Raw genomic sequence first — 26,157 nt, forward strand, 5'->3', positions numbered from 1 at the left:
TTACTGTAGAGGAGGTCAAAGGGTCATTAGCTGTGTTCTATTTCAGTTTAACCACTTAAAGGGAACCTAAACTGAGAAGGATATGGAATTTTAAAATAATACCAGTTGCCTGACCCTCCTGAGGATCCTGTGTCTCTAATACTTTCAGCCACAGCCCCTGAACAAACCTGCAGGTCAGGTGCTCTGACTGAAGTCAGACTGGATTAGCTGCATGCTTGTTTCAGGTCTGTGATTGAGCCACTACTGCAGCCAAAGAGATCAGCAGGACTGCTATACAAATGGCATTGTTTAAAAGGTAACATCCATATCCTTCTCAGTTAAAGGACCAAATCAGTAAAAAAAAAAGGTCTGTACCTGGATGAAGTTTGAAGGCACGGAGGACGCCATCCGCGCCCTTCGTGCAGCTCCGCCGGGTCCCCGCTGCTTATCCTCCCCCCGGGCCGGACCCAGACACCACAGCCCGGGTCGGGCTCTCCTGCCTCCTCAAATATGGCCGCCGGTGGAGGCCGCGGCTGCGCAGTCCGCACCGACGTGAGTGCAGCTGTGCAGCTCTAGGGCCTCCCTCCCCGATCCATGCTACGTAGCTATTGATGGGCAATGATCGCTCTCAGGATGTTTATTTTTTTTTTAATACACAAATATTTATTTTATTATTTTTTAAATAAATATGTTTATTTATTTTTTTTCCCCCTTGCCTCCCTCCTCCAGCCAATCAGCGCAATCGGCTGCCATAGGCTTCAGCCTATGTCAGTGGATCACTTCCCTGCCTCTAGAGGATACAGCCGTGTCACACGGCTGTTCCCAGTACAGTGCTGCCATAGATCGCAGCGCTGGCATAGATCGCAGCGCTGTACCTAGTAAATAGACGGTGGTTTTGCCATCTAACAGTCTCCAAGCGGCGATCACCGCTGGGAGACTGATGACGGAGCAGAGCGACCTCTTGTAAAACACGCCCCCAGGACTGCACACCAATCGACGTTAGGCAGTCCTGGGGCTCCTGCCGCGTCCACGCCAATTAGCATGAAGCGGGCCTAAAAAGGTTAAAGAGTAACGGGCATAAAATCAAAAAAAAAATTTATCTGGTAAACAAGTAATCAGGATGCTAACCAGGCAATCCAAAAGTTAAAACTCACTTTTATTTTTCTTCTCCATGAAACATCATTCCACAGTTTCCCTGGCTCTTATCTGGTACATTAGCCGCACAAAGGAAGTTGCAGGGTATGCTGGGTTTTCCTTTTTCTTCTTAACTTTCCCCTCAGACTTAACTAATGCAGCCTGATTGGCTGAAGCCTCTTTCCCTCCTGTTTTCCCCTCCCACACCTCTGTTCCTCTTTGATTGGCCAATATTTCTCAATGCACTTTCTACTGCAGACCTGGGTGGGAGTGTCTGAAGACTGGAAGGGAGGTGAGCAATTATAACGGAAAATTGTATACTCAACGGTAATTTTCCTTTCTTTCCAATGTCAGCATACTACGGGGGTTAGTCCCGCCCTGTGACCCCTCCAGGACTCGTTAGTATAAATTTTGAGCCGTCCCCATAACCAGTGCTTTTTTTACTAGTCCTGATATAGACAGAAGTTTAGGGTGGGCCCTCCGTATGCTGACATGGACATTGGAAAGAAAGGAAAATTACCGTTAGGTGAGTATACAATTTTCCGTTTTCTTTCCATGTCAATGTCAGCATACTATGGGAATCTAACTATACTTAAGAATAACGGGAGGGACAATTGCTTACTGCTAAACAGAAAAAAATAAAGCTTTATTGGCTACATTAGCATAACAACAGGATATACTGTTCAGGAAAAGAAAGAAACAGAAAAAAGAACAATCATGAGGTAGATGTAACGATTGGTGTCAGCACGCAGAGAGAATCTGATTATTGGTGATCTGCAGTATCACCAAGAATGCAGATATATACCTGATTATTGATGATGTGCAGAATCACCGATAATACAGATATATTGCTAACCTCTGGACACCTAAGGTATGTGAGTGTTTGGTGTAACCGTAATACTTTGAGACATGTACCTGCTGAGCAGGTGATCAGAAGCAGCCTGGAGTACTGCTTTAGAGGACACAAGAACCTTCCAGCAGCCTGAGACTCTCCAAGGGGTGGAGTCAGGCTGGAGATGGGAAGGACCAGCGTGTGAGTGACACCTGAAAGGTGATGTCACTATCTGAGCTGGAGACTATCTCTAGACAGCGAGATAGCTCTCGAGGTCGGGCAAGCCAGGTCGGCAACACACGGTCAGATAAAGTACATAGACAGAAAACTGATTCGGTATCCAAGGCAAGCAGGGTTTGGCAACAGAGGATCAGATATGCGAGGTACCGAATCAGATGACAGAAGAATAGTCGGATAAGTCATAACAGATATCAAACAATGACTAGTCTGGGTGTGAGGTCCTTGGTCTCTACACCCCGGAACTAGTATGAAGTATGACAGAGTGAAATATACAAGTTCCCTAGTCTTTGGTGCGAGGTCCGTGGTCTCGGCACCCTGGAACTAGTCTGGAGTATAACACAGATGACAATACAGTTCCCTAATCTGAGTGTGAGGTCCGTGGTCTCAGCACCCTGGAACTAGTCTGGAGTATAACACAGATGACAATACAGTTCCCTAATCTGAGTGTGAGGTCCGTGGTCTCAGCACCCTGGAACTAGTCTGGAGTATAACACAGATGACAATACAGTTCCCTAATCTGAGTGTGAGGTCCGTGGTCTCTACACCCTGGAACTAGTCTAAGCATAAACAGAATAATAACACAACGTTTCTGGCTCAGTGTGAATTCCCAGGGGCACCTGGTTCAAACACACTGTGAGATCTGACAAAGGTCTGAGTGCTTCCACGTAGTGATCGCAACGGCAGACAACTTAAGACTGGCCAGCAGCAAGTATATATGGAGCAGTGCTCTCCAGCTCCGCCCCTGAATGTTCAACCAATGGACACTTGCCCTGGCGTCAGCTGATCAGCACGATCAGCTGACCTGCCCATGTTTAGCATAAGAGTTCTGCCTCTCAGCGCGCGCACGTGTTCCTCAGCCTGTGTGCACTAACAGACCCAGCCACACCAGACCCACGCCGCTCCGCACAGACCGCTGCGCTGGATGCGGAATCCGCCGCCTCACTGCTGTCACAGGCGGCGGCCTTTCCACGTTCTGCCCTGCCACCAGATACACGCGTCCGCATGCAAACCGCCGCATTGGACGCGGAAACAGCCGCCTCCTCAATACCAAACGCGGAGGCTTTTCCGCGTTCTCTCACAGTAGACATCCTTGCTGCTGACAACACTTCTCTTCCAAACTGCACTCTGGACAAGGCCCCTGGGTCCACCTTATAATGTGTAATGAAAGTATTCAATGAAGACCAGTTAGCAGCACGACATATCATCTTGAGGGATACTTTTACTAATGCTGCCCATGATGCTGCAATCTACCTTGTAGAATGTGCCGAGATCTCCGGCGGCACTCTGCCCATAATTCTGTAAGCCGATTTTATAGTTCTCACCAACCAAGTCGCTATGGTTTTAGTTGTAGCCACCTGTCCCTTCCTGTAACCTACAGGAATTACAAATAGTCTCCTTGTTTTACGACAGTCCTTTGTTAGTTCTATGTATTTTCCTAATCTATCTGGCTTCTCCGCTGTATCATCATGAAAGGCAGGCAAACTCCACTCTTGGTTAAAGTGATACGTACTTGCAACCTTTGGTATAAATTGATCCACTGGTCTTAGCGAAACTCTGTCCGGAAATAATTGAATGTAAGGAGAATCACAGCTGAGGGCCTGTAGCTCTGAAATCCTTCTTGCAGATGTGATTGCTGTTAAGAAGACTATTTTCAAAGTGAGGTTGGTTAATGTACATTCCTCCATTGGTTCAAAAGGATGTTTCGCTAGTGCTTTAAGCACTAATGGTAGGTCCCACTGGGGGTACCAGTTTCTCTTTGGTGGTTTGATTTTAGTTACAGCTTGAACAAATTGCACTACTAACAGCTCAGTTGCCCATTTATTATGCATGAGTGCAGAGATTGCACAAATTTGAGTCTTTATAGTACTGAGGCTGAGGCCCAACTCTACTCCCTTCTGCAAAAATGCTAGAACAGTCGTTACATGAACCGCTTCCTCTTGTAAGTCCTCCTCTGTAAGAAAATTTAGAAACTTATTCCAGGTTCTATGGTATGTGACATTAGTTGTTCCTTTCCTTGCCTTGAGTAGCGTCTGAATGACTTGTTCAGAACATCCTAAAGCCGTGATGGCTAACCTTGGCACTTCAGCTGTGACACAACTACAAATCCCATCATGCCTCTGACTCCCTGAGTTATGCTTAGAGCTGTCAGTGTATTGCAATGTCTCATGGGACTTGTAGTTCCGCCACAGCAGGAGTGCCAAGGTTAGCCATCACTGCCCTAAAGTCATTAATCTGACCCTCTCAGTCTCCATGCCGTTAAACTGAGCAGCTCCGGATGTGGATGCAGAACCTTGTTCTGTGACAGCAAGTCTGGTGTTATCGGTAATACTATAGGAGGAGCTGTTGCTAGCTTCTGCAGAAGGGGAAACCACCGCCTGCGTGGCCAGGAAGGAATGACCGCTAACACTACTGTTTTCTCTATTTGGATCTTTTTCAGCACTCTGTAAATCATTAGTACAGGAGGAAAGATATAAGCTAGGCTGAAATTCCATGGAATGGACAGTGCGTCCCAGCCCACCGCCTGCTGGTATCTGAACCTCGAGAAAAATGTATTGCACTTGGAATTGATTGGTGTCGCCATGAGGTCTATCTACGGTTGTCCCCATGCCCTGCAGATCATCTCGTAAACCTCCCCCTTTAGGCTCCACTCGTTGTAATCCAGCCAACGTCGGCTCAGGGAGTCCGCTATCTGGTTCCTCACTCCTGGTATGTAAACTGCATGAAGGTATTGTAGATTGCTCTGAGCCCATGTCATTATTGGCTCGACCTCTCTCAATAAAGTTCTGCTGCGTGTACCTCCTTGACCTTGAAGATACGCTACAGCTGTCGTGTTGTCCACTTTCAGTAGGACACCCCTGTTCCTGATATGGGGAGCAAAGTGTAGTAATGCTTCGTATACCGATCTGATCTCCAAGATGTTTGCTGGAGTGTCCAGAGGATCTGTTATCCATCTTCCTTGGGCATAGCTGGAGTTCAGATGAGCCCCCCAACCCCAACGGCTTGCGTCCGTCGTTATGACGACCGGTTTCATCGAGACCAGTTCGTGATGGTTGAGAAGGTTCTCCCTGCTTTTCCACCAAAGGAGCTCCTCCTTCATTTTGGGAAGAATGTTAATCCGTTGTTGGAGATCTACACCCTTCTATTGGTCTAGGAATCCCTTTTGGAAGCTGCGCATTTTCCATCTTGCCCATTTTGTCATGGGTATAGTAGCTGTGAATGCTCCCAAAATTGCCATGCATTGTCTTGCTGTTATGGCTAAAGCAGTCTCCACCTTTGAAACCTTCTCTACTATTGACTTCACTTTGTCTGAAGGCAGCCTGACCGCATTTCGTCTCGTATCTATATCTGCTCCCAAGAACACTATCCTTGTTGTTGGGTTGAGTTTGTTTTTTTCCCAATTGATAAGCCACCCGAATCGTTGTAACATCTCCAGGAGTATCTGTCTGTGCTGTAGCAGAGTATCTTGGGAAGGTGCCACCAACAGGATGTTGTCTAAATAATGGTGAGCATGCAATCCTTGGCGCCTGAGTAATGCAATAATTGTGATCAGGATCTTGGTAAAAGTCCTTGGGGCGGTGCAGATGCCAGAGGGTAGTACTCTGAATTGATAATGCGCCTCACCCACAGAAAACCTGAGGTACCTTTGGAACGAGCTGTTTGGTACATGTAGGTAGGCATCTGCTAAGTCTATAGCAATCATCCAATTGTTTAGCTGTATAGTGGGAAGTATTGTTTGCAGGGATTTCATCTTGAACCTCTCTTGTTGTATATGCTCGTTCAGGAAGCGTAGGTCTAGCACTGGACGTAGTTGTCCCGAATTTTTTGGTTACGAAGAATAGGGGGGGAATACAGACCTAGAAATCTTTCCGCTGGTTCTACCTGAATGATTGCCCTCTTCTCCATTAACTCCTGTACAAATTGGTGCAGCAAACTGAGCTTCTCCGTTGATCCTGGTAAGTTCGTTGGTTTGAAGTGCGGTAAGGGGGGTTCCTTTTTGAAGGTCCAGGAATGACCCCATCTTATTGTGTTTACGACCCATGGGTCCTCTATTTCCTTCGTCCACAGATGAGTAAAGTTCTGAAGCCTGCCCCCTACCGGCTCCGTGTGGGCGAGTACACCATCAGAAGGACTTGGTAGATTGAGTACTGGAACTGGCCCCTTGCTGTTTATTTAACTTTGCCTGGGTGCTCTGCCAATTCCTACGAAAGGACTGCGTCCCTCGGGATGTCCTATAGTCTCTGTATCTATTTTGAAACTGTCTTCTGTCATTTGGCTTTGATCTTCTTTTGGCGTCTCTCCTGAGGCAGAAGCCCGGATTTTCCACCAGTCACCGTTGAGATCGCGGAATCAATCTTGGGGCCAAATAAGTTTTTCCCGTCGTATGGAATCTTACACCATGCAGTCTTTGAGTTAGTATCCGCCGACCACGGACTGAGCCACATTGCTCTCTTGGCTGTTACCGTATGTAATATTCCACGTGCTGCACATCTAATAATATTTATAGCTGCTTCACTGATGTAGTCAGAGGCTAGCCTGAAGTCTTCAATAGCTAATATCAGTGTCTTGCCGTAACGATTGTGGAATTATTTCCGTGGTCAGCGCACAGGATGCGCGCTGACACTGCGGAAATCTCCCACAAGCGTATAATCTAAGAAAACCCAGCAATGGTGCTATGCACCTGTAGAGGGGAATTCCTGCCGGCAGATGGAGCTGTGGAGAACAGAGGAACAACCCCTCTGTACTGCCACAGATGCCAGATAGGAATTGTACGAGGGGAAGCAATGCAGGGCAAGGTAGCCCTTAAAGAGAGAGAGCATTGAGACAGAATGTATGTCTGTCCACCAATCTAGTTGCCACCCAGCGACGATGAACACACAACAGTGAAGACCAAGTGGGAAAGCAATCACAAGAGATGGCGATTGCTAACAGCGACACAAGACTGAATAAGGACAGAGAAGGAATGTATGTATGTCCACCAATCGGGTCGCCACCCAGCAATGGCGAACACACAACAGCGGAAACCAAGTGAGAACGCAATCGCAAGAGATGACGATTGCTAACAGCGAAACGAGACTGAATAAGCACAGAGATAGAATGTATGTGTGTCCACCAATCTAGTCGCCACCCAGCGACGGTGAACACACAACGGAAATGAAGTGGGGATGCAATCGCAAGTGTAGCGATTGCCAATAGTGACACAAGACTGAACTAGGCAGAGCACAAGTATAAAGAAAGGGCACAGAAACAGAATGAATGTGTGTCCACCAATCTAGTCGCCACCCAGCGACGGTGAACACGCATCAGCAGAAACAAAGTATGAATGCAATCGCCAGACTGACGATTGCCAACAGACACAAGACTGAGCAGGAGAGAGCACGAGAGTAGCGAAAGGCACAGCAAACAACAATAAGAACATCAAGGAAAATAAACGCTAGCTAAACGCGAACACCGCACCCATTCGCAACAGCGAACACGTTCAAACACGATAACCGCGCGTTAGGCGCCCAGTGATTAGCGTGTCACCCTAACTAACCAATGAAGCACAAACACGAAATAGAGAACGCGAACGCTTGCTAAACGGTTACCTCACCAAGCCTACAACAAGACAGACAGATGGGGCTACCAGTAGCGAACGCTGCTCTGGTTAGCACCCCTAAGGCAGAATACAGAAGAAAGTACTGCCACTACCACTAGGGTGAATGCAATCCAGACAGATGGAGCAGCCAGCAGCAACCGCAGCTCCAGCCTACACTCCAAGACAGACAGAACGATTTCCTGTCAACCGCCGCTGGCGACAAGACAATCGAGGTAGAGAAACGGAACAAGGCGATACAAATAATACAACCTGACTGCACTAGAAGGGATGCCTAGTGCAGTCCCAAGGAATTACTCTAAGATAATCTTTAGCAAACTATAGCAAAGGCTGACACTCCAGGTGTTAGCAGGAACAAACCATCATGACCAGCAAAGGATCCTGGGAGAACATGGTATTTATACTGCAAGCCTTCAAAGGAGGCAGCTAGGCAATTTGCATGACAAGTGTATGCAAATTCCTCAGTAGCAGAGCAAGTCAGAAACTTGCAAAGTAAAGACAGGTCTCTTCTCCAGAGACCTGCAGCCCTCAGACTTAAGGAATGGTCAAACAGCTGTCTGCCTGTGCAGACAGCTGAGCGGATCATTACACTTGCGATCTACATTCGCTTGAATAGCTCCTTCTAGGTTCTCAGTCCATGTTCTGAGCGCACGAGAGACAGCTGTAAGTGCGATCGCATGTTTGCATACTGAACCCATTGCACCGTATGCCCGCTTTAAATCTGTGTCCACCTTTCTTTCTAGAGGCTCTTTAAAAGAAACTATGTCCTCTAAAGGTAGGGTTACATGCTTTGCAAGTCTGATGACTGAGGCATCAACCACAGGTGGACTATCCAATTGCTTAATTAACCTCCTTGCCGGTTATCCCGAGCTCAGGAGGATTTCTCCGGCCCCGCTGGGCCAATTTTCACAATTTTTTTTCCTGCACGCAGCTAGCACTTTGCTAGCTGCGTGCAGTTTCCGCTCGCCGCCGCTCGCCGCCAATTCGCGGCTAACCGCCGCGCTGACCCCCCCCCTCCAGACCCCCTGTGCAGCCTGGCCAATCAGTGCCAGGCAGCGCTGATGGGTGGATCGGGATTCCCTCTGACGTCATGATGTCTGTGACGTCATCCCGCCCGGGATTTCCTGCTTACTCTGATCGCCGAAGGCGATCAGAGTGGATAGGGAGATGCCGCTTGTCAGCGGCTATCATGTAGCGAGCCCTCGGCTCGCTACAGGATTTTAAAAAAATTAAAAAAAAAAGTGCTGCGCTGCCCCCTTGCCGCCAGAATTGTAACGGCAAGCGGGTTAAGTCACTTTCCATAGGGTATAACTTTGAGAATCGATTAGTTATTGATACCTTTCTTTCGGGTTTGGACTATTCATCATGAATGAGTTCCTCTATTTCCTCCATAACAGGAAAGGTTAAAGGTTTCCTTTTAAGATGCGGAAAATACCGCCGTCTCTTAGAAGGAGGTTCCTCCTCTTCTTCCCAATCTAAAGCCTGTCTAATTGATTTCACAAATGGGGTGACTAGAGAGAAATCGAACCCCACAGCAAGACCATCTTCCTCTTCAGGAAGCTCAGCCTCATCAAGTTCAAAGTGTCGAGTATCAGTTGCTGACTTGTGAGAATGTTCTGCCAGTGACTGTTGTACAATGTCCTTAAAGAGACACTGAAGCGAAAAAAAAAATATGATATAATGAATTGGTTGTGTACTATGAATGATTACTAGAAGTTTAGCAGCAAAGAAAATATTCTCATATTTTTATTTTCAGGTATATAGTGTTTTTTCTAACATTGAACAATTCTATAATATGTGCAGATTACACAACACTCAGCATTCAAAATGATTATTTCAGAGCAGTCTGTGAACTAATGACCTCTCCTCTGGCAGAAGAAAAGTAATTAGTTCAATAACACTTGAGATAATAAAAGTCAGATAACAGCCCTCTCCACGACTTTGAAAGTCGTAGAGCTTAATTGCTTTTTTGCATAGAAATAACAACTGGAGTTTCTTAACTCTTCCTGTACTGGAAACAATTAGATTGATGTATCTGATCTTAATGTTTTATTTCTTAGCTGTACTACACATACAAATCATAATATCATAATTTTTTTTTCGCTTCAGTGTCTCTTTCACTAAAGTTTTAAAATCTTCCATAGGTTCCTCTTCCACCGGTATGGAGTAGAAACAGTCTGAGCAGACCAATTTCCCCGGCATACATTTTTTCCCACAAGCCCAACATTTCTTTGTCTCCTTAGGACTACTGTCTTGATTCTGAGATCCCTTATCAGAGCGAGCTTTACTCGATCTTGAAGATGATCCGTGCTTAGAGGTGGACGGATTTTCTTCATGTTGGGAGTAACTGTATAGGGATAAACAGAAATGTTTATTTCTGTTAGTATACTAATAACCTCAGAAACATAACATTATGATCAAAAGAAGAAAACCCGTGCCCTACCTATAATCATGTGGCTGGTCTATTACGTGGGCAACAGCAGCCGATTCCATGTTAAGATAGTATCCTCAACTATAACAGACAAAAAAACATATGACCATAGTGAATATGAGGACCAATACTGACCTCTGCAGTATACATAATAAACCTTTATCCTACGTGGCCACACACCTGAATATTAGCAGGCAGGACCTGATGCTGGCGACAGACAGAGATCCAGTACACAGCTGAGAAAAAGACATATGAGAAATACAATTAGTGCCAGCGCAACAGCTGAGCACAGAAGTAGCCAAAAGTAATATATAAAAAAAAGTATATCCGGGTGTCCCCTGAGACTCTCACTCACTCGTTGAATCCTAAGGCTTCGGCTGGAAGGTAGCGTGTCTCTCCTCCTGCGCACCGATGTCTGCCGCTCTGTCCGCAAGCACTGAATCCTTTTAGCTCCGGAGACTCACGTCGACCGGAAGTCCGCAGGTGACGTCACTTCCTCCCGGAAGCTCGTCTGCGCTCCAGCAGATACGCCGAGCGCCTCACTTGCTGCCCACTCTGACTTAGCACTGATTTACAGTGCAGATCGGCGATTCCTATCCCCCAGAAAGACCAGCAGAAAGAGGGGGTCCCGGCCTCTTACACCTATTTAAGGTGAAACAGAGGGGGCCTCGCACATAGAGGTGCTGTGCGGATGGCTACCAGGAAAGCAGCAGGTAGGGCAAAAAAAAAAAATTATCACGGAAAAAATTAAAAATAAAATAACAAACAACAGTTTAACTCCTAACGTGGTAGTCCTGGAGGACGACGAGAAAAAAAGCACTGGTTGTGGGGAGGGCTCAAAATTTATACTAACGAGTCCTGGAGGGGTCACAGGGCGGGACTAACCCCTGTAGTATGCTGACATTGACATGGAAAGAAAAACAGACACAGAAAGGGAGGAAATTATGTCAGGATTGGCTTCAAGATAGACAGACAAAATGGAAATTCCTAAACCTGACGATTATGGGCAAATTCAACTAAAGTACAAATTTATCTCTAATCGAATCTGATTAGAGATACATTTCTCTTTTATCGAAGCTGCCCATATATTACAGGCCGATTCCTGTCCAATTTCAGCATGAAATCTTCAGGGAATCGGCTAAGCCCACGGCATCCACACTGCCGTTGCAATGCATAAATGTGTGTGTGTATTTATACATTACCTGTGCTGTAGCAGCCTCCGTGCAGTGACCGTCCATGCTGGTTAACAGCCGCATATACACGTACATGCTAGCGGCGCATAGTGTCTGACGTCAGTGTATGTGTATGCAAAACCCCGTGAGATGGACAGAAACCGCATGGAAGCTGACATCGGACAGGTAATGTATAAATGCACGCACACACATTTAGGCATTGCGGCAGCAGCGGCAGGGGTTTCATCTCTGCCGCACACCCGACTAACCAACTTTGGCCCGACATCTTGCAGCATGCGCGATCGACCATGTGACCAATTTCCGTCCCGAAATTGGTCTCTGTCGGTAGGGCATGCACTTGGCGGCACCAATTTTCATCCAATCGATTATAATAATCGAATTGAATGGTCGATCTGCCGTCAAGTCGCCTTATGTATGGCCACCCTAAAGGAAACCTAAACCCAATTGAAAAAAATGAGTTTCACTTACCTAGGGCTTCTTCCAGCCCCCTGCAGCCATCCTGTGCGCTAAACGTCACTCCCGGATCCTCTGGTCTCCCGCCGCCAGCTAGTTTAGTTTTTGCCGACTCGGAGTCAGCAGGCCGCTATGCATATCATTACCGCGGTTACAGGAAGCTATATCGCTGGCGGCGGGGATCAGAGGATCCGAGAGTGATGTTGAGGGCACAGGATGGCTGCAGGGGGCTGGTAGAAGCTTTTTTTCAATTGGGTTTAGGTTTCATTTTACTATAGAAAAATCACTAAAATCAAAATGTGGACAATGTGCAAATGTGAAATGCATGTGTTATGTAAGTAGAGCAAGTATTTATCTACCTGTATATGTGTGTGTTTTTTTCTGATATAGTAAGGCTGACAGCTCCACTTTAAAATACAGAGTGTGGTTTGTAAATTACAAATATGACAGAAAGAGACTTTTTTTCTTTGCTAATAATGTTCTATTAATTATCCGTGCTACACATACAATTCATTATATCATCATTTTTATTTTTTTCCCCTTCAGTGTCACTTTAAGAGGGAGATGCCCAGGAAGCAGAAAATCAAGCAGTGCCTTCAACATGACAGCTCACCAAGTGTGCCATTCAGACAAACAAGGCCCTGACTTCCAAGCTGGCGGGCATAAGGAATTCCTATGAAATAGCTGCCGGGAGATTTGGGCACAGGGTAAAGCCGATATACGGCTCACCCTGCTCCTGCACAAGTCCCGGTGGTGCTAATTACTATTCCCCCTCCAGGTCGCCATGGATGGTGGAGAATGATGTATTTTGGCTTCCAGCTATTGCTGGCAGCCGAATTCCAGTGTTTTAAAAGTAATGTGACCTCCATCTTTTAACGGCGCCCAAATAACTCATTGAGCAACGCTATAGCCGTAATTCCTATTACGGACTATAGTGGCGCCGGATGCGCCTAAATCTCCTATGCTGTCTTAACAGCGCTCGGGTGCAAGCCAATGCAGCAGTAAAGGTGCAACCAAAGAACCAACCATCCCTGACAAGCAGCTTTCAATACTTGTTTTACACTCAACAGCTGTTTATTAAAGTAACGAGCAGCAATAGCAGACTATACTAAAAAAAACAATGCAATAAATGGGAGAAAGAAACGTAACAATAGAATTAAGGAGTATCAAAAGTACCAAGATATAAAAGTATATAGATTAATTAGTTACACAAAAGTTACATCAGGCGCAGTCATGCCGCCGCCGCCACCACCACAACACACTAACAGCACTCCAACACATCCACACATGTCTGCCTGAAGTGATTGATCAGAATGCATTAATGGAGAAAGAGTCTCCCTGTTTGAGAAACCGGTAGGGCCTGTCCACACTCATGCATTGCAGACATCAGAAAGTGCATAGAAAGTACTTTTTTCTGATTTGTGCACTCAAGTGCTGCTCTGTGGTGTATTTAAAAAACACATGAAAGGATGCACTTATGTCCCAACACATGTATGTTCTGTTTTCAAAGTATTGCTATAAAAATGCATGCAAAAGCATGCATTTTTATATACGTTTTCAGTCTACAATTTTGACAGCAGTCTATGCATTTCTTTTCAAATGCAAGAGCGTAGTCAGGCCCAACAACATTGTTTTCACCTTTGACACTGATAGAGCATTTATAGATGGGCTCATGTGAGTGCTTTATCGGCATCATGGATGGTAACAATTATGTCTAAAGCTGAATACTCACCTCGCGACCCAGGAAGATGGAGCGACATCCCACGATGGCGAGCACTCTCCGATCCATCATCCTGCCGGCGGGTTCACACGACTGCACACGGCAGGCGTGAACAAGAGTTCAAGCGATCATGGTACTTTGCCTGGGAGTCATTGGGGTTCTTAAAGATGTGGTCCACTATGACAGTCATTACTGCTGTGCGTCGCTAATCGCCATTCGCTTAATCGTGCACCTGTACCCCAGGGGTGTAATTAGAAATCACTGGGCCCAGACAACGACCTCGGACCCAGATATAATCAATAAAACCTTTTTTGATTATTACAAAACCCCTATATACAAACATTTTGCTAACGGATGCTGACCTATATGACTATTTACAGGGCGTTACTCTCCCTACAGTTACAACTGATGATCTAAAACTGCTGGAGGCACCAGTTACTTCAGATGAAATTTCAGACGCAATACTAGATCTAACCCGGTAAGACACCTGGGATTGACGGCCTACCGGTAGAATTCTACAAACAATATAACAAAAAACTAGCCCCTAGACTGAAAAGTACTCTGCAGTCCTCTGTTAATAGTGGTTATCTGCCACCCTCCATGTCTGAAGCTCTTATAATTGTCATATCCAAACCAGATAAAAATCCTTTACACTGCATGTCATACCGTCCCATATCGCTACTGAATGTAGATGCCAAAATACTAGCTAAGGTCCTAGCATCCAGACTTAGCAAAGTAATTACTAAACTAGTTCATTGTTGTGACCAAACAGGTTTTATACCCAGAAAAGGCACCGACATCAACATCTGTAGACTGCTTACCAACATCTCTGTCCCACATTCAAATACAGGTCAGAGGGTGATAGCCTCACTCGACGCTGAGAAAGCCTTTGCCTCGGTGGAGTGGGGATATCTTTTAGCCGTCCTGAGAAGATTTGGTTTCGGGGGGAAAACTTTTTAAAATGGATCCAGCTCTTGTATGCCAATCCCATAGCTCGTATAAGAACAGGAAATGTTATATCACAACCTTTTAATCTAGAAAGGGGTACTAGGGAGGGCTGCCCCCTCTCCCCAGCACTCTTCGCCTTAGCAATGGAGCCAATAGCAACTTACATCAGACAATCAGGGACCGTAAAGGGTTTGAAAATTGAGAACCTAGAGGAAAAAAATCTCCTTATACACTGACGATGTTCTTCTTTACCTTAACAACCCAATTTCCTCTCTACGTGAAGCTCTTTGCCTTTTTACAACATTTAGTTCCTATTTTGGTATTAAAATTAACTGGACCAAATCACTTCTTTTCCCACTGGACGTTAACCCTCAGATTAACCTAAACCCCAACTTGCAGTTACAGGTAGTAACCCAATTGAAATACCTAGGTGTCCAAGTGACCAGAGATCTTAAATCGTACAGAACTTTAAACATGGACCCGCTCATCACCTATAGGGAGAATTAATCTCCTAAAATGATTTTTCTTCCCAAGTTTGCATACTTTTTCAGACATGGCCCGATCTGGCTCCCCAAATCTTTCTTTCATAAAATTGACACTATTATGCTTAGGTTTATTTGGGCAGGGAAACATTCGCAAATTGCACTGGATATTCTCCAGCTCCCTAAAAACAGAGGTGGGTTTGCGATGCCTAAATTACAAAAATACTACGGGGCCTCAGTTCTTGTTACTGCACGATGGTGGTTCTCAAAAGAGGACCAAAATCCTGTGATCAACGCGGAGGCAGCAATTCTAGGCTCTTACGAGCAGCTCACTAATTTTCCCTATGGGGACCTAAATCTAACTCAAAAACTACTTTGGTTATGGCGACAACTTGGAAGACATGGAGGGCGGCCAGGGATCCCTTACAAACTACAAATTCAATGTCACCACATACGCCATTATGGGGCAACCCAAAACTGTCCCACTTTCTTACTATCCCTGACCCTATAATATGGGCAAAATATGGTATCAAAAATCAATCCCATATTCAAGATGACCGTTCTATACTCCCCTTTGATGATCTTAAACGACAATTTAATCTACTCAATAAACACCTATTTAGGTATTTACAACTACGACATGCTTACAACGCTCAATTTAGTACTCAAACTCCCATGCTAACAATGGACACTTGAGAGCAGTTGTTATTGACCAAGAACTGCCAAAAACAATGTCAGCAATCTACTCTGAACTGTTAAAGAGGAACTCCAGCCTAAACAAACATACTGTCATTAAGTTACATTAGTTATGTTAATTAAAATATATAGGTAATATAATCTCTTACCCACCCTGTTTGAAAAGAACAGGCAAATGTTTGATTTCATGATGGCAGCCATCTTTTTGGTTGAAAGGAGGTGACAGGGAGCATGAGACACAGTTCCAACGGTCCTGTGTCCTGAGCACCTCTCCCAGTTGCTAGACAACGTGAATAACAACATAGGAAATCCCATCATGCTCTGCACAGCATCAGGGGAAAAAAAGCCTGAGCTTTTTTTCTTTGATGGGTGAAGCTTATCTAAAAATGCAGCAAAAAATGATGCTTTGGTAAGAAAAACAAAGTTCTGATACTGTGAAACTGTTAAAGAAACACCAAGCCTTTTCAGTTCTGCTGAGTAGATTTTTAGTCCGGAGGTTCACTTTAACTATGAACGATAACAAACTTGGCATCTTCTTGCAGAAACGGACCAGAGATATCACTGACTTAGACAGAGATGATTGGGATGTAATGTTGGAAGAATACCATTTAAAACAAGTAAAGTTTTTACATAGAGTTTACCTTACGCCAGAACGTATGTACAAGATAAACAACATTAACTCGGATAGGTGCTGGAGATGCCGGGTAGAGCTTGGCAGTTTTATCCATATCTTTTGGTCATGCCCCTCCATTATCCCGTTTTGGAGAGAGGTATTGAGAATAATCAATACACTACTTCAAACCACCCTCACGTTAGATCCCGATTTAATGCTACTTGGGCATTTGGTGGTGAAACGACTCTGAATAAACATAGACAGCTACTGATCCGAGTGCTTTGTGTCCAAGCTAGGAGATACTCTTATATTGGAAAAAAGCCTCAGAGCCCACCTTGGGTAAGTGGGCTAAAGCAATTAATAAACTCTTGCCCTTGTATAAAACCACTTATTTGAGTAGAAAATGCCCCAAGAAATATAATAAGGTTTGGGGGGTTTGGGAGGACAGAATCATGGATTCTACGAACTTAAACTTTATCCCTATCCTGGATTAAAATGCTGATTATTTACTCTGTCTTTGCTACCGGGGATTGCTTTTGGTGGGGTAGGGAGGGGCGGGGACCGGCCGATCTATTTTTCTCTTTTTATTCTTTCTCTCGGTTTCTCTCTATTCCTGAGGATGTACAATTACCCTGGCATTATTGTAATGTTAATCTGGCACTGATGTTCTTGGTACTTGCAACATATATGTTATATTAGCAATGAAGTCTTACACTTGTATAATGTTTGTTGTTTACTTATATGACTTTACAACAACTGTTGAAAATATATTGTACTCCTCTGTACTGTATTGCTTTTCTCAACTGTATATGTTAACTTTAAAAAAAAAAAATCTTAACTGTTAAAAGAAATCACTGGGCCCTCCGCCCCAGGTATAGGTGCCGAAGCAGGTGGTTTTGGCGCATGGAGCTCACCGCTGGGTGTCCCCAGTACAGCTAGCCAGGTATAGCTGTCCCCAGTATAGCCAGGTATATGTGCCCCCAGTATAGCAAAGTACAGGTGCCCTCAATATAGGTGTTCACAGTATTGCCAGGTATAGGTGCCCACAGTATAACCAGGCATGGGTGCCAGGCATGGGTGTCCACAGTATAGCTAGTTATAGGTGCCCCCAGTATAACCAGGCATGAGTGCCCCCAGTATAGCTAGGTATAGGTGCCCCCAGTATAACCAGGCATGGGTGCCCACAGTATAGCCAGGCATGGATGCCCCCAGTATAGCCATGTATAGGTAGCCAGGTAGGCACCCCAGTGCATGAGGGGAGACAAATTGCCACACAGAGCGGCAGGGAAGGGGGCCCTCTCCCCCCTCCCTCACCTTGGGCTCTCCCCTCAGCGCTCCACCCCTCCTGCATTAATTGGCAGCACAAGTGGGCAGGAACACGGGCATACTTTTCTGTTCCATGCGGCCGAAGTTCCTCTCTGTAAGCATCTAAACGCTAAACAAACAGGAAGTAGCATCAGACATTTACTGAGAGGAACCTCCGCCACATGGATCGCAGAAGTATTTCCGTGTTCCTGCCCGCATGTGATGCCAATTAATGCTGGAGGGGGACAGCGCTGAGGGAAGAGCCCAAGGTGGGGGAGTGGGCCACCTCCCCACTGCTCTGTGTGGCCATTTGTCTCACCTCAATCACTGCGACCCCTTCTGCCCCCCAAAACATCCCCCCCCGCGGATGCAAGCCTTGCAGCCCCTTTTGTTACGCCACCGCCTGTACCCACGTCACAAGATTGCAGAAACGATCATTTGTTGCTCAAAAATTCACTGGTCGTCGGAAAAATTGTCTGAAAAATCACATAAGTGCTACGAGCCTTAAGGGTTCATTTCCACTTCAGTCGGCGAGTGTCTCTGAGACGCAAGCTGGCACTTGCTGTAATGTGAGACCTCATTCGAATCCCTCTAGCTGTGCCATGCCAGGTTATAGGGATTCGCATGCGTTCCACAATTTCAATACTCTGTGTTTCCCTGTCAGAATTTGCATGTGGGGAAACACTGCTAATCGCCCCTGGTGAAGACAAGCCCTAAAGGTGCGTACACACATGCGACTATAGTCGTTTGAAAAAAAGCAGCCAACGACCATTAAGTCTAACGACGGACGAGCTAGATCGTTAAAAACAAACGATCTAGCTTGGCTGATTTTTTCCAATGACGATCGTTTGCAAAAGTAGTACATCGTTGGAAACGGTCGTTCGTACTAGGCTTGACATGCACATTTCACTATTTCTCCATGGAACTTTTCATTTTTATGCGCAGGCGCAATAGTTGCTTTTACGTGATGTAACGTTCGTTCTAACGATCTGATCGTTACACACCTTTTAAAACTAACTTTACTTAGGTCGTTCTTTCATCAATTAAAAGTTTGATCGTTGTCGCATGTGTGTACGTAGCTTTAGTGTTTCTAAAACATGGAGATTGATCTCCCACAAGACATTTTATTAAAGCTTCAAAGGGAGGCTATGACAGACCAGTTGCTGCTTGCAGCCAAAAACCTCCACCCACTCCCAGAAGTTCAAAATTCAGTACAAATTTTGCAGATGTTATCTACAAACTAGAGGCCTGCACAGGTCCAATTTTTCATACCCTACCCGTACCCGCAGACCGGCACCCCGCTTTCAGATTAATTTGATACCCGCACCTGACCCACACTCGCAGACCCGCTACCCGTAACCTGCTTTTTTCCATTTCCTTCTAAAGTACACATTTTAAAGCAACATTGGGGTGCTGTAAAGTAAATAAAACCTTTTTTATGCACAAACCAAAGCCAAAGAAGTGTTTTTAAGATTATTTTTTACTTTTATTTAAAGGAGCACTATGGCGAAAACTTGTAAAATCTAAAATATGTGCCAACATATACAAATAACAAGTACGTTTTTCCCAGCGTAAAATGAGCCATAATTAATTTTCTCCTATGTTGCTGTCACTTACAGTAGGTAGTAGAAATCTGACAGAAGCCACAGGTTTTGGACTAATCCATCTCTTCATGGGGAATTCTCAGGGATTTATTTATTTTCAAAAGCACTTAGTGAACGGCAGTTGCGCTGTCCAACTGCCAAAAAACTGTGTAGCGAGCAGGGAAGCTGGCCAGCATCATTGATAAAATCCTGTTTAGAGTATACCTTTATAAAAAATAAATGCCTTGCAGACACTCCCCTATACTCCCCGCTTCTGTCAGATTTCTACCAGGGCTGTGGAGTCGGAGCAATTTTGATACCCAGATTGGGAGTTGGAGTGGGTGATTTAATAAACTGAAGAGTCGGAGTCGGATGATTTTTGTACAAAATCCACAGCCCTGGAATGTATTAGACTAGAGAGCCGATGGGTCTGAGTCGGAGAAATTTTGGGTACCCAGAGTTGAAGTCGATGGTTTCATAAACTGAGGAGTCGGAGTTGGAAGATTTTTGTACCAACTCCACAGCCCTCTTTTCTACTACCTACTGTAAGTGACAGTAACATAGGAGAAAAGTAATTTATGGCTCATTTTACTCTAGCAAAAACTTACTTCTTATTTGTCTATGTTTGCACATATTTTACATTTTAAAATTTTTCACCATAGTGCCCCTTTAAATCAATAAAAAACAAGAAGTAACAGTCCAGTCTTGAAGCAACAAATAGCAGATCACCCACATCCCTGTCAGCTTTAGGCTGCTCCCCAACTACACTACATCTAGTGGAAGTGTCTCTAGTGGAAGTGTCTCCCCGACCACTGCAATGCACACTGGGAGACTTAGTACATTAACCTCCTTGGCGGTACATTGTTTTTGCCAAGGAGGCTGCATTGCAATTTTTTTGTCATTTTTTGTTTGTTTCATGTAGCTACCTGAGTGGTAGCTACATGAAACACCACTAGAGGGCGCATACGTCCCTCTAGTCCGATCGCCGCCGGCAACAACAGCAAACAGGAAATTGCATATAGAACGAGATCTCCTGTTTGGCTTCTCCTGTCGCCATGGCTACGATCGGAATGACGTCATGGACGTCAGCCGACGTCCTGACGTCAGGAGCATCCGATCCAGCCCTTTGCGCTGCCCGGAAGTGATTGGGCCGGGCTGCGCAGGGCTCTGGCGGGGGCCCTCTTCCACCGCTGCGTGCGGCTCATTGCCGCACGGCAGCGCCGATCAGGCTGTACGCGCGGCTAGCAAAGTGCTAGCTGCGCGTACGGCAGTTTATAGATTGAAAATCGCCCCACCAGGGGCTGAGATATCCTCCGCGGAGGCTTAGCCCGTGTCCAGCACGGTGTTACCGCTAAGGAGGTTAATATAATCACAGGGGATGTAGGCACATTAATGTACTACATCTCCCAGCATGCATTGTGGTGGCCAGGGTGACACTTAATTTTCAAATTTAAGGGTGCATATATACACACAATTTTGATCCTCCATGTAGTATGAAAGCCAATAAAAAAGGGCCAATCAAAATTGTGTGTGTATGCACCCAAAGTGCAATTACTTGTGTTAGAACCTTTATTTGTTCATGATGAGCTACTGCTGAATGAAAGTGCTTGTCAGATCTACCTGTGCAAAAACGTGTAGGCTTGAGAAGAAATCTTGTTATGTGCCAAAATTAACTTGTCTTGTAATGACGTGGGTACGACTGTGTGCGATTAGGTGGACTAGGCTTTGCATCGTGATGCTATAAAGACTATGAGCAAATTGAGTAGGTAATCTCTCATACTACATGGGAGATGTAAAATTGGAAGATAATTGCCCAATCCAAATTGGATGTGTGTGTATACACCCTAAATAATCTTTTCTTCATTACAGTAGCTCAACAGCAAAATAAACACTAATTCATTAAGAAAATCAGGATTGAATGAGAGTACAACAAGGCTTTTAAGCAGGGAGCACAAATATACTTTATTTGCACATCTACTTACTCAGGACTTACTAATCAGAATCAAAGTTAATTGGAGCAGATTTATCACAACCAAAGGCAGCACACATATCAATTGTTTCACTTTTGCAATAGATTTTCCTCCATTTTGCATGCACTTGTGTTGATAAATCTGCCCCATTGTCTTGTACCTATCTGATAATAAAATCCTGTATTTAATTATTCTTGTCATATGCAGCAAACACATACCTGTGTGTGCTAGGTGGCTGTGGATGCAGCTACATTGGCCTCAATTCACTTAGATCTTGCTGGAGATAATAAGGCAAGAGATAACTTGCCACTGCACAGTGAGAGAGTTATCTTATCTCTTCATTCCTTAAAGAGACTCTGTAACATTCAAAACATCCCCTGGGGGGTACTCACCTCGGGTGGGGGAAGCCTCCGGATCCTAATGAGGCTTCCCACGCCGTCCTCTGTCCCACGGGGGTCTCTCCGCAGCCCTCCGAACAGCCGGCGACTGTGCCGACTGTCATTTCAATATTTACCTTTGCTGGCTCCAGCGGGGGCGCTGTGGCGGCTTTCCATTCCGAACTACACGGAAATACCCGATCTCATTCGGGTCCGCTCTACTGCGCAGGCGCAGGAAACTTGCGCCTGCGCAGTAGAGCGGACCCGACGGCGATCGGGTATTTCCGTGTAGTTCGGAGCCGACAGCCGTCAGAGCGCCTGCGCAGGAGCCAGGAAGGTAAATAATGACGTCACCGCTGCCCGGACTCCACGGAGGGCTGCAGCGAGACCCCTGACGGATGGAGGACGGCGTGGGAAGCCTCATTAGGATCCGGAGGCTTCCCCCACCCGAGGTGAGTACCCCCCAGGGGATATTTTTATGTTACAGTTCCTCTTTAAGTTACCTCCTCTGTAGTTATTTTCACACTCAGTAATGGACACCACACTGCACTCACACCATATAGTGTGTGCTAGAGCAAGGAATGCAATGAAAAAGGGGTGGGAAGCTCAAAAAGCAGCACCACACTATGTAAAGTATCAAAAACAATCAATTACGTTTTATTTCAATATATAATATTCCGATAACACGATTAAAAACATCTAAAAAAGACCATCCATAACCTTCCACTATAAATACATAAGCAATAACATGATGATAATATATGTAAACATCCAAGATTGAATAGCTGACAATATCACTGAGTCAGTGTGAGGTGCTCAATATGCTGAGCACAGCAACACTCTAAGAACCCGGGTTCAATACCTCCTGATACTAGTGCATAACATCAAGGTGAAGAATCATAAATAAAGTGCATACATGCAAACAATCAGAATCATATATGAAAAAAGACCAGTAAGGTCCAAAAATAGGACATGTATATAGAACAACAAGAGAGGTATAGTGCAAAGTGAGCAGTGACAGCAAGGGTAGTGCATATAGAGTGTATGTCAGGGGGGATATACTTAGCCGGTATAGAGAGACCCAGGACGAGTGGAAGCAAGGAAGGGAGCCCTCGGTGGACTACTCCACCGGTTTCGCGGCCGTCACGCCGCTTGTTCAACGAGTGCGAGGGATCTCCATGCCAAACCAGCGCGTAGCGCTGTTTAAATATCGGAATGGAGGCAGTCATGTGTGTGCGCCGCTCGGCGCGTCACACATGACGTCAATGGGGCAGAGGACGCGGATGGAAGCCCAGGAGAGTCAGAGCGTGCCACGCTGGAGCCCATATGGAGGAAGTAAGTATGTCGGGAAAGAGAGGCAGCATAAGAGAACGAATGTAAGAGATATAACATTAGAATATGTGGAAAAAACGTAGAACATCATAAATTATAAAAATATACAGACATTTACATATCAATATGCAACTAGAATATCGCTCTCAAAAGACCCATATATACTCAATATGTATCAATAGTCTACTATGCACCCTTATCCTAAATGTAAACCAAGCTTAAAGGGACAGTATTAAAATATAGAACACCCTTTCTATATCCACAAATTAAATAAATATCTGCATATAGTACAATTATCAGAACAGCATACTAAAGGTACACACAGGGTTCGCACTATTACAGTCCAAACTGTACACATAGTCCACATGTAATTATCATCTTCTGGGATAACACAGCGGCGTAAAAGATGGGAAAACCGCGACGTAAAAATGATGCCTGAAAGGGTCCAGAGTTGCACAACAATCAGAAAATCCCTAGGTCCTTGCGAGTCCATAAAAGTTCAAAATAATGGTAATCTTCATCCAGAGTGGCAATACACAGTCTGTATAGACCCATAACGCAAACACATTGTAAAGCGAAGTCCAGGGCACAACAAGACAGGGGGAATCCATAGTATGCTGTTCTGATAATTGTACTATATGCAGATATTTATTTATATTTGCACTTTATTTATGATTCTTCACCTTGATGTTATGCACTAGTATCAGGAGGTATTGAACCCGGGTTCTTAGAGTGTTGCTGTGCTCAGCATATTGAGCACCTCACACTGACTCAGTGATATTGTCAGCTATTCAATCTTGGATGTTTACATATATTATCATCATGTTATTGCTTATGTATTTATAGTGGAAGGTTATGGATGGTCTTTTTTAGATGTTTTTAATCGTGTTATCGGAATATTATATATTGAAATAAAACGTAATTGATTGTTTTTGATACTTTACATAGTGTGGTGCTGCTTTTTGAGCTTGCCACCCCTTTTTCATTTTATTTTCACACTCAGTTAAAGGGACTCCGAGCAGTGCAGTAACTATGGAAAGATGCATACCATTTGAAGCTCTTTCTCCTCTTTCCATTGATATATAAACCGCCACCCTACGCCTTTTAGTTTTCGATATTTTCGCGATCGAAATCGCGGCCGCCATTTTGGATTCCTTATTTGGCATTGTATTATGCAGGACGACACTTTCCCCAGTGTCGGCAGCTCCATTCAGTGCAATGCAATGAAATACAAGGAACCCAGGGGGATATAATTACAAACATCATGTCGGTAGGTGTGAGGATATAATTAATTAGTTGTGGGTATGCTTAAAGGTATACCCACAGGCACTGCTCGGAGTCCCTTTAATTAACAGCCTGTCTTTAACTTTAGAATTCTGGAGTTATTTTAAGGATTGAAGAGTTAACTTAAAGACAGAAGAGATAACTTTAGGTTTGCCTGAGGTAAAATGTTTTCTGAATGCTACATGCCTCGTCACCATGGTGATAACTATAGAAACGTTATTAAAGACAGGAGATAAGCTTAGTGAATTGAGGCGCTGACGTCATATAATATGTGCCAGTAGCGTGTACAAGGTTACGGACAACGGCCAGAGGTTACGGACACAACGCGGAGGCTGCTACAGGACAGGTTACGCATAAATGCACACACCGGGTACATTTATACATAGCGACAGTAGCGGTGGGGGTTTCGTCGCCTCGTCGCCAGTTTCGGAAATTGCCGCCACACACCCGACCAACCAATTTCGGCCCGACATCTTGCGGCATGCGCGATCGACTGTGCGACCAATTTTCGTCCTGGAATTGGTCGCTTTGTGGGTCGGGCATGCACTTGGCGGCACAGATTTTCATCTAATTCGATTATAATAATCTAAATGGATGGTCAATCAGCCACCAAGTCGCCCGATGTATGGCCACCTCTTCAATCTATCCAACCAACTCTTCCTGCTGAAAACTTATACCTATATATATTCTGACTTACTAAGGTTTATTTAAAAATTTAGAAATGTTCCCATATTCCTGAAACTCCTGTAGGAGGATAGAAAGAGTGGTGTGCGGATCAGTGAAATACAACATAACATCGTCTGCAAAAGCGATTTATGTGGTATAAACTGTTAATCCATGCCCTCATTACTGGATCCAGGCTAACAAGTTCCAGAATCACCTGAATGAGTCCCCAAGTTTACCCAGTCAAAGCCTTCTCCACATCAGTAGAAAGGGCCAAAACTGGTGTATTGGTAGAATGAGACCAGTGTATAATGCTCAAAGCTTTATATGAATTGTCTCTGGCCCCTGCTCTGCCCACTACAAAGCCTGCCTGATCAGTGTGAACCAGGGACAATAAGCCTAGTTTAACCTCCTTAGCGTTACGGACAAGCTGAGCTCGTCCAGTAACGCCGCTGTGCACCGCTTAGACCCTGGTGGGCCGATTTGCACAATTTTTTTTTCACTTTGCTAGCTGCGTGTTTGTTTTGATCCGCCGCGAAAGAGGGCCCCCCCCCCCCCCGGCAGACCACTTGTGCAGCCTGGCCAATCACTGCCAGGCTGCGGATCGGGACACCCCCTGACATCACAACGTCGATGACGTCATCGTGATCATCGCCATGGCGACGGGGAAAGCCCATACAGGAAATCCCATTCAGAACGGGATTTCCTGTTGCAAAATAGCGACGGCGGCGATCGGAGGGTACGGGAGGACGCCGCAGGGAGGGGGGAAGCATGTAGCTAGCGAAAGGCTAGCTACATGTTAAAAAAAAACTTCAAAAAACCCTTCCGTGGCCGTGCGCCTCAATGTTTCAGAACGCCAGGGAGGTTAATTCTATTTGCTAACATTTTTGAGAACAGCTTGGCATCGAGATTAATGCGTGATATAAGCCTATAGCTTTGGCACAAGGCAGGATCCTTCTCCTCTTTGGGAATAACTACAATATGTGTCTGGTGCAAAAGTTGAGGATGCAAGGACTGAGGAAGAGTCTGTGTGCATGGATAGGGAATTGGCTAATGGACAGTAAACAAAGTGTTGTGGTCAGTGGATCATACTCAAAATGGCTGACTGTTAGCAGTGGGGTCCCACCGGGGTCTGTACTGGGTCCAGTGCTCTTCAATTTATTAATGACGTAGCAGATGCAGTAGAAAGCAATGTTGCTATTTTTGCAGATGATACAAAATTGTGCAGAATCATCAACTCTCAGGATGATGGTGACATATTGCAACAGGATCTGGATAGGATGGCTATATGGGCACATAAATGGCAGATGAAATTCAATGTTGAAAAAT

At 45.1% G+C, this 26,157-nt stretch overlaps 1 protein-coding gene across 1 annotated transcript in view; it reads right to left on the bottom strand.

Annotated features, from left to right (window-relative positions):
• The window catches only part of CASKIN2 (CASK interacting protein 2), a 225,447-nt gene extending 206,187 nt beyond the window's left edge, over window positions 1-19,260 (bottom strand). Inside the window, exon 1 of the mRNA XM_068261965.1 lies at window positions 19,237-19,260. The gene's annotated coding sequence lies outside the window, so the exon portion shown is untranslated. The remainder of the gene's footprint in view (window positions 1-19,236) is intronic.
• Window positions 19,261-26,157: the final 6,897 nt, after the last annotated feature.

This window comes from Hyperolius riggenbachi, chromosome 12 (genome assembly GCF_040937935.1).
Source record: "Hyperolius riggenbachi isolate aHypRig1 chromosome 12, aHypRig1.pri, whole genome shotgun sequence".
NCBI classification, from domain to species: domain Eukaryota; kingdom Metazoa; phylum Chordata; class Amphibia; order Anura; family Hyperoliidae; genus Hyperolius; species Hyperolius riggenbachi.